This window comes from Pelmatolapia mariae, linkage group LG18, assembly GCF_036321145.2.
Source record: "Pelmatolapia mariae isolate MD_Pm_ZW linkage group LG18, Pm_UMD_F_2, whole genome shotgun sequence".
Classification (NCBI taxonomy): domain Eukaryota; kingdom Metazoa; phylum Chordata; class Actinopteri; order Cichliformes; family Cichlidae; genus Pelmatolapia; species Pelmatolapia mariae.
Window position 1 is genome coordinate 34,927,267 of NC_086243.1, and position 14,840 is coordinate 34,942,106.

Genomic DNA, 14,840 nt, shown 5'->3' on the forward strand with positions numbered 1-14,840 from the left:
ATCAGGCTCACAATCCATCAAAACTCAAAGGCTGCTCCCTGTGAAACAATAAATTTGAACTTGGTCTTGAGCCCAGTTTGGGTGAAGATGAAATTCTGACCAATACTCTAGGAGCAGTAGTGATTCTTGTGAAGTAACAACATAAAGTCTGCATTAATGTAATGTATCAACGGGACACTTGCTATTTTAGAAAAGTTATTCTTTACATTTACAAAATTTTTAAACTTCATTGTGCTCAGTCACACCTGTTAGCATAAAACTTGAAATATTAAAATAGTACAAAACCTTTGATAAGTGACAGTAAAGATCAGTTTATAATAACTAAGACATCAAACTCTTGTATTTGTCTTCGTTTACAATTGCAACAAATTCCACAGAACCAATATCTCTGAAAATGACTGCATGCTTCTGAAACATTTGATAATATGGATATTTCAGAAACATTAGTTTGAGTCTGCTCAATTGCAAAACAAAGGAAAAACTACTGACTTGCATGAGATAAGCATCTGCAAAGTCCAGCATTATATTGTTGTTCACATAAGTTTCTTAAACCATGAACAAATGAGTAATTGTCTAATCTGGAATGTAAAGTGTAGTCATTTAGTGACATACAAAAGTGAGAATGAGAACTTGCAAGAATAAAAAAACAAACAGTAAAATAAAAACTGTCCTTAACACTAAGGATCATACAATTACAGTTCTGCATGGCTTTCTGCAAGAGTCTGTTTCTTAGACCATGCACTAGTGAGATGCACTGCCTTCCACCAATGTTCATTAGGATGTTCTGAATGACTTCAAAGATGTCCTTAAGTTCCTTTGGATAGTGTATGTTGAGGGCAAAAAGAAGGCCCATCAGCATGGAAATGGCACTTGAGACATCCCTCAGATTAGACAGGATTACTGCCGCCTCAAGGACAACCAACACATCGATGTCTTCTTCTTTCACCATCGCAATGCCAACTTTCATCCTCTTAGAAAACGTGTCTTCAATACCTGTCGGCTATAAAAGGGTTCAAAGACAAAAAAAAAAAAAAAAAATTACACAATTACAATTACACAATATCCCGTGTGCTTAACAATTCATGTCTTTCCAAAGAAGAGCCATACTGATGCTTTGGATGATGGTGATTGGCTTTGGGTAACACTTATTAGTTAAAGTTTTTTCAGAATGAGATATGCACCCCCATGTTACAAATCCATTTCTTGCTTTAAACAAAGACCATGTTCATAAATAACTGAGCATGTCTTCAATTGCAGAATTCAAACAAAATTTTCAATTTAAATGGTAAATGGCCTGTATTTGTATAGTGCTTTACTAGTCCCCTAAGGACTCCAAAGTGCTTTACACATTCAGTCATTCACACACATGGGTGGATGACTGAATCGTGACTCAAGAGTTGACAGTTCGTCTTATAATTGGAAGGTTGCCGGTTCGAGCCCTGGCTCCGACAGTTTCAGTCGTTGTGTCCTTGGGCAAGACATTTCACCTGTTGCCTACTGGTGGTGGTCAGAGGGCCCGGTGGTGCCAGTGTCCGGCAGCCTCGCCTCTGTCAGTGCGCCCCAGGGTGGCTGTGGCTACAATGTAGCTGCCATCACCAGTGTGTGAATTTAAATCTACTTATGCTAAATATTGGCTGTGCTCTAAACCAAATCTGGCTGAGAATACATGAAATGTGCAAACTGCAGCTACACTACAGGATCAGATTATGGCTCCATAGACAATGCTTCTTTAATCAGTTTATTGATTAAAGTTTATTTTTTCCCCCTATATTAACAGCATGAAAAAAGAGCATATAGACATGGCTGAACAGGTTGCATAATTGGCACTGAATATCAACATCCACCTTTACCCAGCTGCCCAATGACTCTCGGCCAGTAACCTTTAATTGCTTACCCAGTCTACACAGTCTCTTTTCCAGGGTCCAGGACATTTCACCAAAGTATTGCCCCCCACAGCTGTAGCAGCCACTGCAGCCCCTTAAATATCCTAATATCTCTGCCATTACAATATACAATGTGAGAAATCAAACGTAAAGCTGAAGTGAACAGTACAGCAGCGAAATGTCAAAGACCCTGGTGAAGACATGAATAAACACAAGACACTAATAATATCAATGCTAGCTTGCCAGTTAGTTTCTCTGAAACCCAGACCAAATCCAGTGTCAAAGATCTTGTAATAATACATTTGGTGAGGAAAAAGTACACATGTACTTTTTAATTTAAAATCCACTGTGGTGCTGTCATTATTAAATTTACTAAAAGAAACAATGCTAACCTTCACAGTCTTGAAAGTGTGTGAGGGATCTTCCTTTAGAAAATGAGGTCCTCTGTCCTCTTCCTTTGTGTAGGGCTCTGGTCAAAGAAGTCAAAAAGAAAACAAAAACACTTTTTAAACAGTGTTTATGAAGCATGTAGACAGCTCCAAATTCACAGCTTTTTGATGCATAATTCCATCAATATATGATTATCATTGGAGATTTTGAATCAGGCTTATCAGGACATTCAAGTAGAATATGATATCCAACCTACCACCAATATACATAGATTCTGTAAAAGTTACCACACTAAATGTCCAGTTGTGAAATATGATGACAGACTTTACTTATCAGCTTTCTTTCAATGAGTTCATCAGTTGAACTGGATAACCTAAAACTTAAACAAAGGATTAGATTTCGCAGTTGAACACTTACATCATCTCCGAAGCATCTTATGAGCCTAGTTAGCCTTTCTATGCCGCTCTTGATTTTGTACAGCTCCACGAACCTCTCCATAATGGTCAAGCACAGCAAAAAGGAACCCTTTCAGGTCAACAGATGTAAGACGGGCAAATTCTGCTTCAACCTGAGCAACAGAAGAAGAGGGGTGGAGAGTACAGGCAGAATTAAAAAAAGATTCTTTGAGACCCAAATTTAAGCAAACAGTCATCTGAGGCCCATTAGAGAAAACACAAACACACAAAAGCAAACAAACAAAAAGATGCACTTTACCTGCCGTTCAGCAAACAAGGAAGTTCAGAGAACAATAAGCTCTGTCTTGAAATCTTTTAAAGTAGAATGATTGTGAAAATGACTTATGTGATGTAAAACTTTAGTAAACGTGCGATTAAAAGAACACTGAGTAAAAGGACAAGTAACAATTTCCTTATTCCTCAGATGTTTACCTTGATGAGCAATACTGTTTTAGTCCAACTGCCTCATTAAAGTTACACAACAGGCTTTTTACATTAAAGCCAGCAAGTCCATTACATACTCCCTTTTTAGATCTGAAATACTGTGCAGATTCTGTGTATATGTAGTGGACAGCAATTTACCCCAAAGAGCGCAAAGTTTGCAAGTCCACCTCATTTAAATGACAAAGACAGATGTGATCATCTAGACCTGTGAAAATAAATTAATGACAAACTTGCAGTTATGGATGTTATTACAACCACAAGAACCTAAACAGTCTGCTCCATTGCTTTTGTTAATGAATCATTTGTTGGTAACACGTCTGAATATTTAGTTTATGCCACCTGCATGTGATCATCAATAGTGCCATATTACTTCTTAAGAAGTACCCTGACACTACAATCTTTATATCATTTGTTCTACAGAGCTATTAAATTACAATATAATCTGAGGTGTTTCCAGTATGACAAAATGCACAAATTGTAACTTACCATTTGACTCCACTGACAAAAATAAATCCCCAGCATCAAGTTTGGCTTCACAGACCTAAAATAAGTAAAATAAAAATATATGTTATAATTATATTGTTTTCGCCATTTATTCATGTTTGCTAATTTTCTGACATATAAACAATGTTAGTTTTGTTACAATACAGAGAATGCAGTTTAATTAAAAGGTAAATTATTCAAAAAAAAAAAAAACTTCTGCAGTATACCATGCCAAAAATCAGTGTCTCTGATGCCAATTATTTTATCACTACAGCTCGTTTAGTATGGAAACTCACACAATCTAGTCATACTGATCACAAGAGTTCAAAAATAAGTTAAAATGGTGAACTGTTGTTAAGCATAAAGCATTTCAGGGTAACAAATAACTGCACAATATAATTAAAGCAAAAAATAAGCACACTGGAGGACTATCTGATAAAAACTAATATAATGCTGGTTTGTAGACCATATTTTGTCTCAGTCCTCAGTGCACTCTTGCAGCTTAGCATGCAGCAGTTAATAACACCTTAAGTGATTACATAGGGATAAACAGATGACAACAAGCATCCGAGTCCTGCCAAAAAGTTCTTTTTGAACCCAGCCAGTTATTGGAAATATTGCCAAAATGAACTTCCACCAAAATACAACAGCCTGTGAACTTGAAAGGAATTTACAAGTACAGAGACAATATGAAATAAGCTTTATTAATTAGCTGAGTTAGCTTGCTAATATCGCAACAGGGTGAGTGCACAACCTTAAAGCTAGCGGCACAATACTTGTGATTTGGTCAGTGCCACATTAAACCCATAAAAAAGGCCATATGTCAGTTTATTAGGTCAAGTTTGGTCATGACACACAAGCTGGACCTTGTCGGCTAAAGTTACATTAGCTAAAGCAAACATTTCGGTAAAAGAGAAAAACACACGTCATGCCATGAATTCAAAACATGTTCCAACTTTTGTAGCTCTCTATAGTTATAACCAATGTTACTCACCTTGAAAGCATATTCCAAAGAAGACGATTAGAAAACGTCCAAGTAAAGTGAGCATGTCGTTAACCGCCAATTCCCCATGATGCACCTCGGTAGCAGTCACGTGAGGCAGTTTTGAATCCTGCTGTGCTCAACTTACCCGCATTGTCAAGTTCACATAAGTTTCTGATTTAGCTGGACATGAGTTTTCAAGTTAGCTTTTTTTGGTGTAATTGGGACGTTTTTAACTTGTAATTCTATGTTATAACAACAACTTCAGTCATCTATCGTCAAACTGATATAGAATAATATGTTGAAATAACAAACAGCTAGAATTACATTTTACAGTGCAGAGACTCTAAACTGACTAACAAGTAGTTTGATACTAAAACATTGTTGATGCTCAGGCTTGTGTGGAGCTTTCTGTGTGTTTGACTGTGAGGTGTCTGAAGAGAAACATATGAAGACATTCAGGAGTTTAAGATGATCGTCCAGAAAATTCCAAACTGCGTCGCTGAGGATTCAATGAAAATGGAGGATGGGACAAAACCAATGTTGATAAATTCTCCTGCAGATTTTATGGAAACTTTTGTCTTCAGAAAACTCCACCAGTATTTTATGATGCTGTAGAAGTTTACCAAAGCCTGCAGGAGTTACTGGGAGACAAAGCTGTACCAGTGAAGGTCTGGCTGCTGCCGCTGACATCTTCAAACTCTTCTGCTGCTAAACTCGTCCCTCAGATCAGGATAGGATCAGTTCAAGAAGCACAGAGAGTCCTGGAGGACTTCAGAACGAGTGGATGGACTGTAAAGAGACAGAAACCTGCACATTAATGACAACATCAACACATCAAAGCCTCTGCTCACTGCTGGTGACAAATGACAAAACATGTTTGAGAAGCATCAAACATTTTTTAAATAGTTGAATTTGATCTCTGTGCTGCATTATGACTTCATCATGCACAAGATCAGCTCGTCTGTCCAAGTAGATGAAGGTCAGACGGTGACCTGTGATCCCTGCATGATTCTCACCTTCAGCTCATCTACCTGCTGTGATGTCATAGAAATGTAGTCAGTGATGAAATGTTGAGATGAAGCTGCAGTTTGTGGCCTGAGCCGACATCACGATGGGACTGTGTGGTTCAGAGCCAGCCTGAGTAAATAATAGATCATAAACACATCATAGCTCAGATATACTAACAATAAACTTCTGCTTTATTACTCTGAATCTTTTTATTGTCATTATGTCAAAACCACAACAAATGAATAAATAAATAAATATATGTGTTTGTACTTGAGTCGTTTTTGATTGCACAGTTTGGATGTTGCCTGTTGCCTCAGCAACACAAATCTTGGTTGGTGGGATGTGAGAATCTTAAAATAACAGCAGCATTTAAAAACCTTTAATTACAGCCTCATAATGAGAACAGCTGAGAATCAAACACAGTTTAGAATATTTCATAAAATTTGTCTCGACTTCCTGTTTCTGTGACTTTCACTTAAGACAGCAACAGCCTCATTTAGCACAAACTGGTTGTTGAAGGTTTCTGCTTTTATAAATCACATTAACTCACTTTCTGAAGTATTTTATAAATCAAAGCTTTCATATTCACCGGAGGCTTTCTCTGAGTCTGAAGTTTGTTTTTATAATATGTGGCTCTTCTGAAAATGAACCATAGAGGAAAAATTATTTCTTCCTTGCTGAATCTGTACATTTGCTCACTTGTAAAGAAATGAATAGTCTCTAATATTTATGACAGTTTTAACATAAAATCCAGGAAAAACACATTATTGTCTTTAAGTGAAATAAGCATTTGATCCTCTAACATCCAACCAGAGTTACTACAGACTGAGGCGCACAGATTATAATCAATAATCAATCAGTTACAGATTCTCCTTATAACGACTTGTTATGTGTATAAGTGTCATACTCAGCATTTCTCTTCGTCCAATCACGGCGGGTTTAGTTGATGTCAAAGAGCTCGATTTTGGTTTAATCTGTCCACGGCACTTTCTCCAAGCCTTCTCTGAATCACTCACATGTTCACTGGCAAACTGAAGACGGCCTGAACATGTGCCTGCTTCAGCGGGGGGACTTTGTTGGTGCTGAAGAATCCATCACAGCGTGGTGCGTTATCAATGGTGTTCTTGGTGACTGTGGTCCCAACTGCCTTCAGATCATTAACAAGATCCACCACCTTTCTCATGATCATCATCGTCACCCCATGAGGCAAGTATGGAGCTCCAGACCGACTGTGACTGATGGTCATTTCTTCCATTTCTGAATAATCACAAAAACAGTTGTCATCTTCTCACCGAGGTTCCTGCTGATGGTCTAGTAGAACATTCCAGACTTGTGCAGCTCTACAGTCTTATCTGATGTCTGAAAGTTGAATTTTAAACATTTTACATTTCAGTATGTTTTTTTCTCTTGTGCTCAAATGTCTTATTATTATTATTATTATTATTATTATTATTATTATTATTATTATTATTATAGTTACTAATTACTTCTTCAAAAAAGTAACTGAGTTATAAGATTCTAAAAGTAATTAATTAATAGGAAAAGTAACTCTTGCGTTACTTTAAAAAAACATTTAACCCTCTGGGGTCCAGGGTATAACTGGCCGTTTTTGACTACTTTTGATGTTTCCTCCACATTTTACCTTTAAAAACTATTTACTTTGCCTTGTTTGGTATCATCCTTTTCAGCACAACCTCACGTGTCTGAAATTACAGTTATGTTTTCATTTTGACTGTATTAACACAATTGATCTAAAATCAGACAAAAAACATATAATACGAGTAGAAAAAAGTTATTTCTCACTGTAACAGCAACAAACATGTTTACTGAATCATATTTCATAACTTTAAATGCAAATATAAATTGTCAATTTGAAAATCCTATACATAAGATTTGCAAACAAAGTTATTTGCAGCCATTTACCTTTTACCCTTTTTTTAACCATTTATGCCGCACCAAAAATAATTTCTGTCCACTATAAAGGAGAAGATCACAGCCTGATACCTGCAGGTCTGACAGCAGCAGGTGTATCACTCCTGTTTCTACCTGGAGACAGCAGTCGCCTCATCGTTCTGACACACAACACAAAACTATCTACAACACTACACACTAACTACACAAGACAACACATGAACTACACACTCCAAACACGCTAAACATCACAAATCTCTCACATCTCAAAACTCGCTCTCTCTCCCTTTTTGCTGTCTCTCTCTCTGTCACCCCTAAAACTTCCCCCTCTTCCCAAACAACCAAATGTCATTTTTGATTGGTTGACATGGAGCATTTTTCTACCAACATGAAAGGGCTGTTTTTTGTTTTGTTTTTTGTACACTCTTAAAAATGCTGAGTTATTTTCATAACTCAACTTCTGGGTAAAAGCTGCAGGTTCTTGGGTTGGTGATGTGTCGGGTTCTTCAATTCACTCCACAGCTTGACTCATTCTGTTGGGTCACGTTGGGCAGCTTTGATAAAATATTGAGTCAAAATTTTACCCAACTGTTAGAGTTGAAGATGAGCCTCAGAAGAAGCCACATCATTCTTCACAAACTGCCATTTTCAAATAGACTGTGACCTGATCAGATATCACTGGACTTCTCCTCTACTATGAAATAAAACATGGTAAGTAAAAAGTGAATTCTAACAGTTTGAAAATCATAGGGTTGATAATGCAGTTTATTGGTTTATTCTAGAACTTTACCTACTCCTCAAAGGTCTTTTAACAGATAACACCAGCCAGCTTTGATGAAGAAAGATATTCCTACTTAAAAATGCTTGATATCATTGTTTAAAATTATTATTTGAAATGAAGCTGAGGTTGCTCTGTTTGATAAACTATTTAGAGATCACTGTATACAGAACAAAGAAAGTACGAGATTGGGTGTTGCATTTGTGGGGAAAATGGTTAAAAAAAGAAAAAGGAACACAGTCTATCTAAACTATTTAATTTAATTATTTAATTTAACCTAAATGACCTCTATGTTGATCACAACATCTTTTTATTTTACAATTTAAAGGAAATGATAATTTGTCCCATTTAGATTTTTTTTACAGTTTTTCTGAATTGCTTAAACACATTTCCTAAAATCTCATCTCTTTGTCTCAAAACACTAAACACAAACGCTAAAATTCAAGCTACACACACAAAACCTTCGACTTGTCTTGCAAAACCAAACATTTGACGCAAAACTATTTTAACTTTTCTTAAAATCAAGCACTACTGTCAAAAACAACACAAAACCATCCAATGTGCAAACACAACTTAGCAATGATTACACACTACAGAAATAAATACAAACACTGTGAGATAGCGGGAAAATAATATGTATTTATTCATTCATTTATACTTGTACTCACACTTTAACAAAAAAAGAACTGCGAAACCGACAACCCCACCAAGAGAATACTGGAGTGAGATGATACTAATCACCAAGAAGGCACTTAGGTCTGTTACACTCAGTATGGAGATGTGGTTCTATGATAAAATTAATAACAATTTATTAACAACTATTTAAAACATCACATAAAAGCATGAGCAGGTGTATCAATGTGCATGTATTCTACAAAGTTCAGAGCTGAGGCTTACCAGCGGGTGACAGGGATGCTAAACGAGGACAAATCAAAAAAGAAAATTCACCTATAAATACATGCAGCACACTGTCACACACACTCACTCTAGTGCAGCTGTGTGTAGTACACAAACGATCAGACCACCAACGCACCCCAGTCACCTCCACTTCAGACCCTCTTCATCTGAATCAAAGAAACAGAAGTTATAATATATTCCAAAACAAACCTGTACCCCCTTCTGACCAGCCCAACTGCAGAACACAGTCCCTGACTTATTCTTAACTTGTATCCTGTACTCAGCCCTTGGGAACTTGTTTCTGTGGTTTATAGAATTTAAAGGGAAATCTCAAATACTTCTAAGGACCTCTCCTTTTGGTTTTGAGTCTACTGCAGTGCAGTATACTGGAGTCACACCACTTCCGAGAAATCAGCCCATCTTCCCTCTGTGCATTTCCTAACAACCACCACTGGGTGTCGTTTATATTTGTCAGACGCCAGAAGGATCTCAGAGACTGAACTCCTGCCTGTAAGTACGCTCAGTGTTTTTCAGGTACCTAATTTAAAAAACTCTCAAATTCTTGAAGCCAATAATTTTTCTCAATTTAACAAAAACGTTGTTTTGTAGATGTTTTTATGATGAACGCATAATTTTCATTTTCGTTCTTTAAAACGTCACTTATCTTCATATAATACATGTGACAACGTTCTTCAGTCTCAAACGGAACCTTCATCTTTAAAAAATCATTTTAATTGTTGTGGTGAAAAGAATTTTCTGGTGCTAAAATTAGAGAACGACCTGGTTTAGACAATCGCAGAGCAATAGATATAAATACGATGTGTACCTGAGTTTTTCTTAATTTTCCTGGGTGGGTCTGTAGTCCTCGTCCTCGGTGTTAAAGAAAACACGCCATCCAATCCGCCGCTTAGCTTTGTTAATAATTTTCTAATCACGTTTCACGTAACCGGAGGATTCTAGGACTGTTGTCTCCTATGAGTAAAAAAGAAAATGACTCACTGAGCACAAAGTGCATAAAGCAAAGGTTTTTTGACGTTTATTTCTCTGTTATCCGACACAAAACAGGACTTTCATTTCTAAGAGTGTGGTATTGTTGCGGAAAATTCGCGTGCGTATCGTGGTAAATCCATCACATTTCCATAGATGGGAATCTTATGACTGCTTTGATGAGAACGCACTCGTCGTACAGCCCTCTGTATATACTGATTTTAAAAGAAGAAGGGGTGTTAACCATTGACATTCCTGCCATCAAATTGAAATATAATATTTTCAAATGTAATATTTTCCTAAGTTTTCTATTGACGACAGAACAGGATGGAATGAAAACAGGTTTCCTTTCCAGTTTTTGTTGATGTCATGATGTTACAGTCTCTCACACAGAGACTGGTTTTGTCTTTAATGAGTCTTGCTGTGTCAGAAAGAAGGTGCAGAGGTGATTTCATGAAAGAAATCAGTGATGCACATTTAAAACACACGTTAACTGAAATACAGCAAAGGTTCAAACTGTTCTGATGATGCAGGGACGTCGCTTTACTTATAAAGTGTCTGCTTATTTTTATTTGCATGAAGGTGTATCTGATATCCCCGAGTTGGGATATTTATGACATCACTAAAAAGTGATCGATCACTTGCAGTATTATGATGATCCAGGAACACCAACACGAGGATATCACATGATGCAGAGAATGAAGCCTTTCAGGATGCGGCGCTGATGAGCTGGTGAAAAATTACTCTGTTAGTCTTTGCAGTAATTTCCATATCTTAGTACTGCAAAATCAACAGTAAAAAACTCTAAAGGATGTTAGCGGTTTAGTAATGTAATTTGCATGTCATTGTGGGAAAATTCCATGAGATTACATTATTTTTACGGTAACTCACTGTGCTCATGGAAACAGCTGTAAAATACAGCAAATGTAACAATTGGTGATGTTACTGAGATTATACTATTACACCATCCGGATTTCTGTTGTTTTCTACTGTAAATCTAAGAGTAATTACTTAAATCCTCATTCAGAGTGTATTACCATAAAATGCAATTCATTGTGAGAGTATTATGACATATAAACTACAATATACAGCATCATTTTTAACTTAAGGAGTAAGTTGCAGTTACACTAAAATGGAATTTCTTGAATTGAACCTCATATATTAATAAATGTATTTGTTACAAAGTAACAAATACATATCAAGTCAGTATTTTTTCTTATAACAGAAAACAGTTGAAACCTTTAATTTTCTTACTAAAATCATTTACCTTCATCAGCTTTTTCAAATAATCTCACTTTGTCAAATCTATATAAATAAAACTGAATTAAATTGAAAAAATTGAATTGAACCTTCTGTGAATGGTACTCATGGCCACTGAAAACACAACAGAGTCAACTGTTACTAACTAACTACTACTAACCTCAAGTTATCCTACCGATGCATCCATCGGAGTATGAATGTGTGTGTGTGTGTTAGTTAAGAAGCACTAGCTAACAGCTTAGGAAAAAGTGCTTGTGCAAATGGGTGTGATTGGATGAATGTACGAGTTCTGTAAAGCTTTGAGTGCACATGATAGAGTAGAAAAGCGCTATAAAAGAACCAGTCCATTTTCCATTTATTAAATCTCATCTTTGAGGTCTCCACATTCACAGGCAGTGTTAGACCTAGATCTGCCTTCTAAGTTCTCTGCTGTTTTTCTGCAGTTTGAGCCTGGAAATGTTTTAGTCTTAAAGGAAGTAATCGACCATTTAAGATACTTGTAATACTGATGAAATTGGATGTCTCTGTCCCACTGCAGCCTTTGCTTAACCAGTCTTTAACGTCATGTAGACCAGGGGTGTCAAACTCAAATACACAGTCGGCCAAATTTGGCCCGCGGGCCAGAGTTTGACACCTATGATGTAGATCAGGGGTCCCCAATCCCAGTCCACGAGGGCCGGTGTCCCTGCAGGTTTTAGATCTCACCCTGGGTCAACACACCTGAATCACATGATTAGTTCATTACCAGGCCTCTGGAGAACTTCAAGACATGAGAAGGTAATTTATCCATTTAAATCAGCTGTGATGGATCAAGGACACATCTAAAACCTGCAGGGACTCTGGCCCTCGTGGACTGGGATTGGGGACCCCTGATGTAGACAGTTAACACAGACCTTTCTCACCCTAAATGAAAATAAGACTGAAGTTATTGTTTTTGGAAGTGATGCCCCTCTGGAAAAGCTAACTGATACGCTCGGTCCTCTTGCTTGTCATCACTTCCACACTGTAAGAAATCTCAGAGTGTTTTTAGATAGCTCTTTCAAATTAGATGTTTACTAGGTCTTTAGGTCCTCCTAAAGTCCTAGTAAAACATTTATGACTTCATCACCTCTAGACTGGACTACTGCAATTCTCTCTACTTTGGTCTTTAACACTCATCTCCCCATCACTTGCAGTTCGCCCAAAATGCTGCTGCATGTCTTCTAACAGGTGTTAGAAAGTATGAACTCATCACTCCAGTTTTAGCAAATTTACACTGGCTCCCTGTAAAATATTGGATTGATTTTAAGATTCTTTTGCTTACTTTCAAAGTTTTAAATGATTTGGCGAGCAGTTACTTAAGCAAATTCCTCAACATATATAACCACAATAGAGCACTGAGATCTTAGTACAGCCCAATAAAGGAGATGGGGCCTTCACAGTTGCAGCGCCTAGACTTTGGAATATCTTGCTACTCAATATTCGTACTTAAGAGTCTATACAGCGTTTCAAATCACGTCTTAAAACTCACTTTTTTATGCTGGCTTTTAATTCAAGTTTGAGTTCCATCAGGTTTGTTTTATGTTCGTTTTGTTTTTATGTTAAATATGTTGTCATTGAAGAAACTGTTTTTACCAGAGACCTGACTGCAAGTGGACTGAATCAAATTTATTATTCTGAATATTTCCAGTTTTGTTTTTGGAGGAACTAATAAATCTGCAGCTTTCACCAGAGAAGCTTCTGTAACTTGTCATTAACAGCTCTGTGGGAGTCACGGTGGTGGAACGATATCGCAGACGTTCAATTTCAGAATTGTTACAAACTATGGGCTCAAAATGTGGTCATAAATATTTTGTACTTGTAAATCAGGATCTGTATGTGTAAAACAAATTTGTGTGTGCGTAAAAAAGATTTGTGTGTGGACTTTGCCGAAAAAACCCTGCAAGTTACACGTACGAATTTTGACCCTATTTTTCTTCCTTTAAGCTGATTGGTCAATGTCATGTCAGTCACAAATTAAACAATCCAATCAGAGAACAGATGGGTTTGGCTGTCGGAGGGGCGCTTTTTTAAACTGCAGGTCCTTGAAGGGAATAAATGCCCTTTTACATGCCAACCCAGCGTTTTCCTTCATCACCACGAAGGAAAACAGTCTGTGGTCGTCTGAGTTTGGTGATTTCTATGTCACAGGTCTACGTGCTTAATACAGGGACTTCCACAGCCTTTTCAACAGCGCTGCGGATCGCGGGGGGGGCAGTGTTTTGGAAATGACAGTCTTCATTACAAAGCTTTCTTCATTATGAATTAGCATACATGTTTTTATTGAACATTTGAAGAACTAGCAAAAAAAACAGAAACTCTTGTAGAGGACATAAAGTCAGAGACAGAAACGACAAGGAGCAGGTGCATCTAGTACAGGTAGAGCTGCTGCAAAAACCCACAGAGCTCAGCAGCCAGCGCAACAAATTCTGGATCCTTTGCTTTTAGTTAGCAGTTAGCATTAGCAGCACATCCTGCGTCCGATGTGAAAGGACCTTTATGCTGCGCACTGTGACTCACAGCAATGGTCCCGGGTCGGCCCTGACTTTGTGTTAAACTAATCCTAAAGTAATAATGGTATTTCCAAAACACTGCCATACCACAACTTTATCCTTTCAACAGCTGCTGAAAGTTAGGGGACCTAGCTGCTATCGGATATTTATATAGAGATCCTCCAGCTTCAAACTGTATTACCCTTCAAGGACCTGCAGTTCAAAAAAGTGCCCCTCCGACAGCCAAACCCATCTGTTCTCTGATTGGATTGTTACATTTGTGATTGACATGACATTGACCAATCAGATGAAAGGAAGAAAAATAGGGTCAAAATTCGTACTTGTAACTTGCAGGGGTTTTTTTGGCTAAGTCCACACACAAATCTTTTTTACGCACACACAAATCTTTTTTACACATACAAATCCTGATTTACAAGTACAAAATATTTATGACCACATTTTGAGCCCATAACAAACCAACAGGATACACATGCAGCCCTGCAATAATGTTACTTTAAAATGTTTTCACCTCAAAGGGCTGAGGGAAGCTCAATAGGTGGCAATTTTATATGAATCATTTTCTGAAGCAGTTGAAACTTAGTAAGAACTGAAATATATTTAAGAATTTATTCTACAATACTTTATAAGTAAATACTTCACACATATAATTTAATTGGTGTTCCTTAAATACAGCCTTAGTAACATGAATAACCTCAACCTGCTCTCACAGATTTATTTGTGTCCATCGTTGTTAGAGCATGTCCATGTTTTCTAACATGTGGAAGGTCCTGAGTGTGAAACCAGCAGGTCTTTAATACTGGATGCAATACTGTGATAGAAGCACGTCGA

General features: G+C 37.2%; 1 long non-coding RNA gene across 1 annotated transcript; it reads right to left on the reverse strand.

Moving 5' to 3' along the window:
- Positions 1 to 804: 804 nt before the first annotated feature.
- Positions 805 to 2,977, reverse strand: LOC134616468 (uncharacterized). Its single transcript, XR_010091452.1, has 3 exons — positions 2,691 to 2,977; positions 2,276 to 2,352; positions 805 to 1,000 (listed from the first exon to the last, which is right to left on the reverse strand). It is a non-coding gene; the product is annotated as an uncharacterized LOC134616468 (long non-coding RNA).
- Positions 2,978 to 14,840: the final 11,863 nt, after the last annotated feature.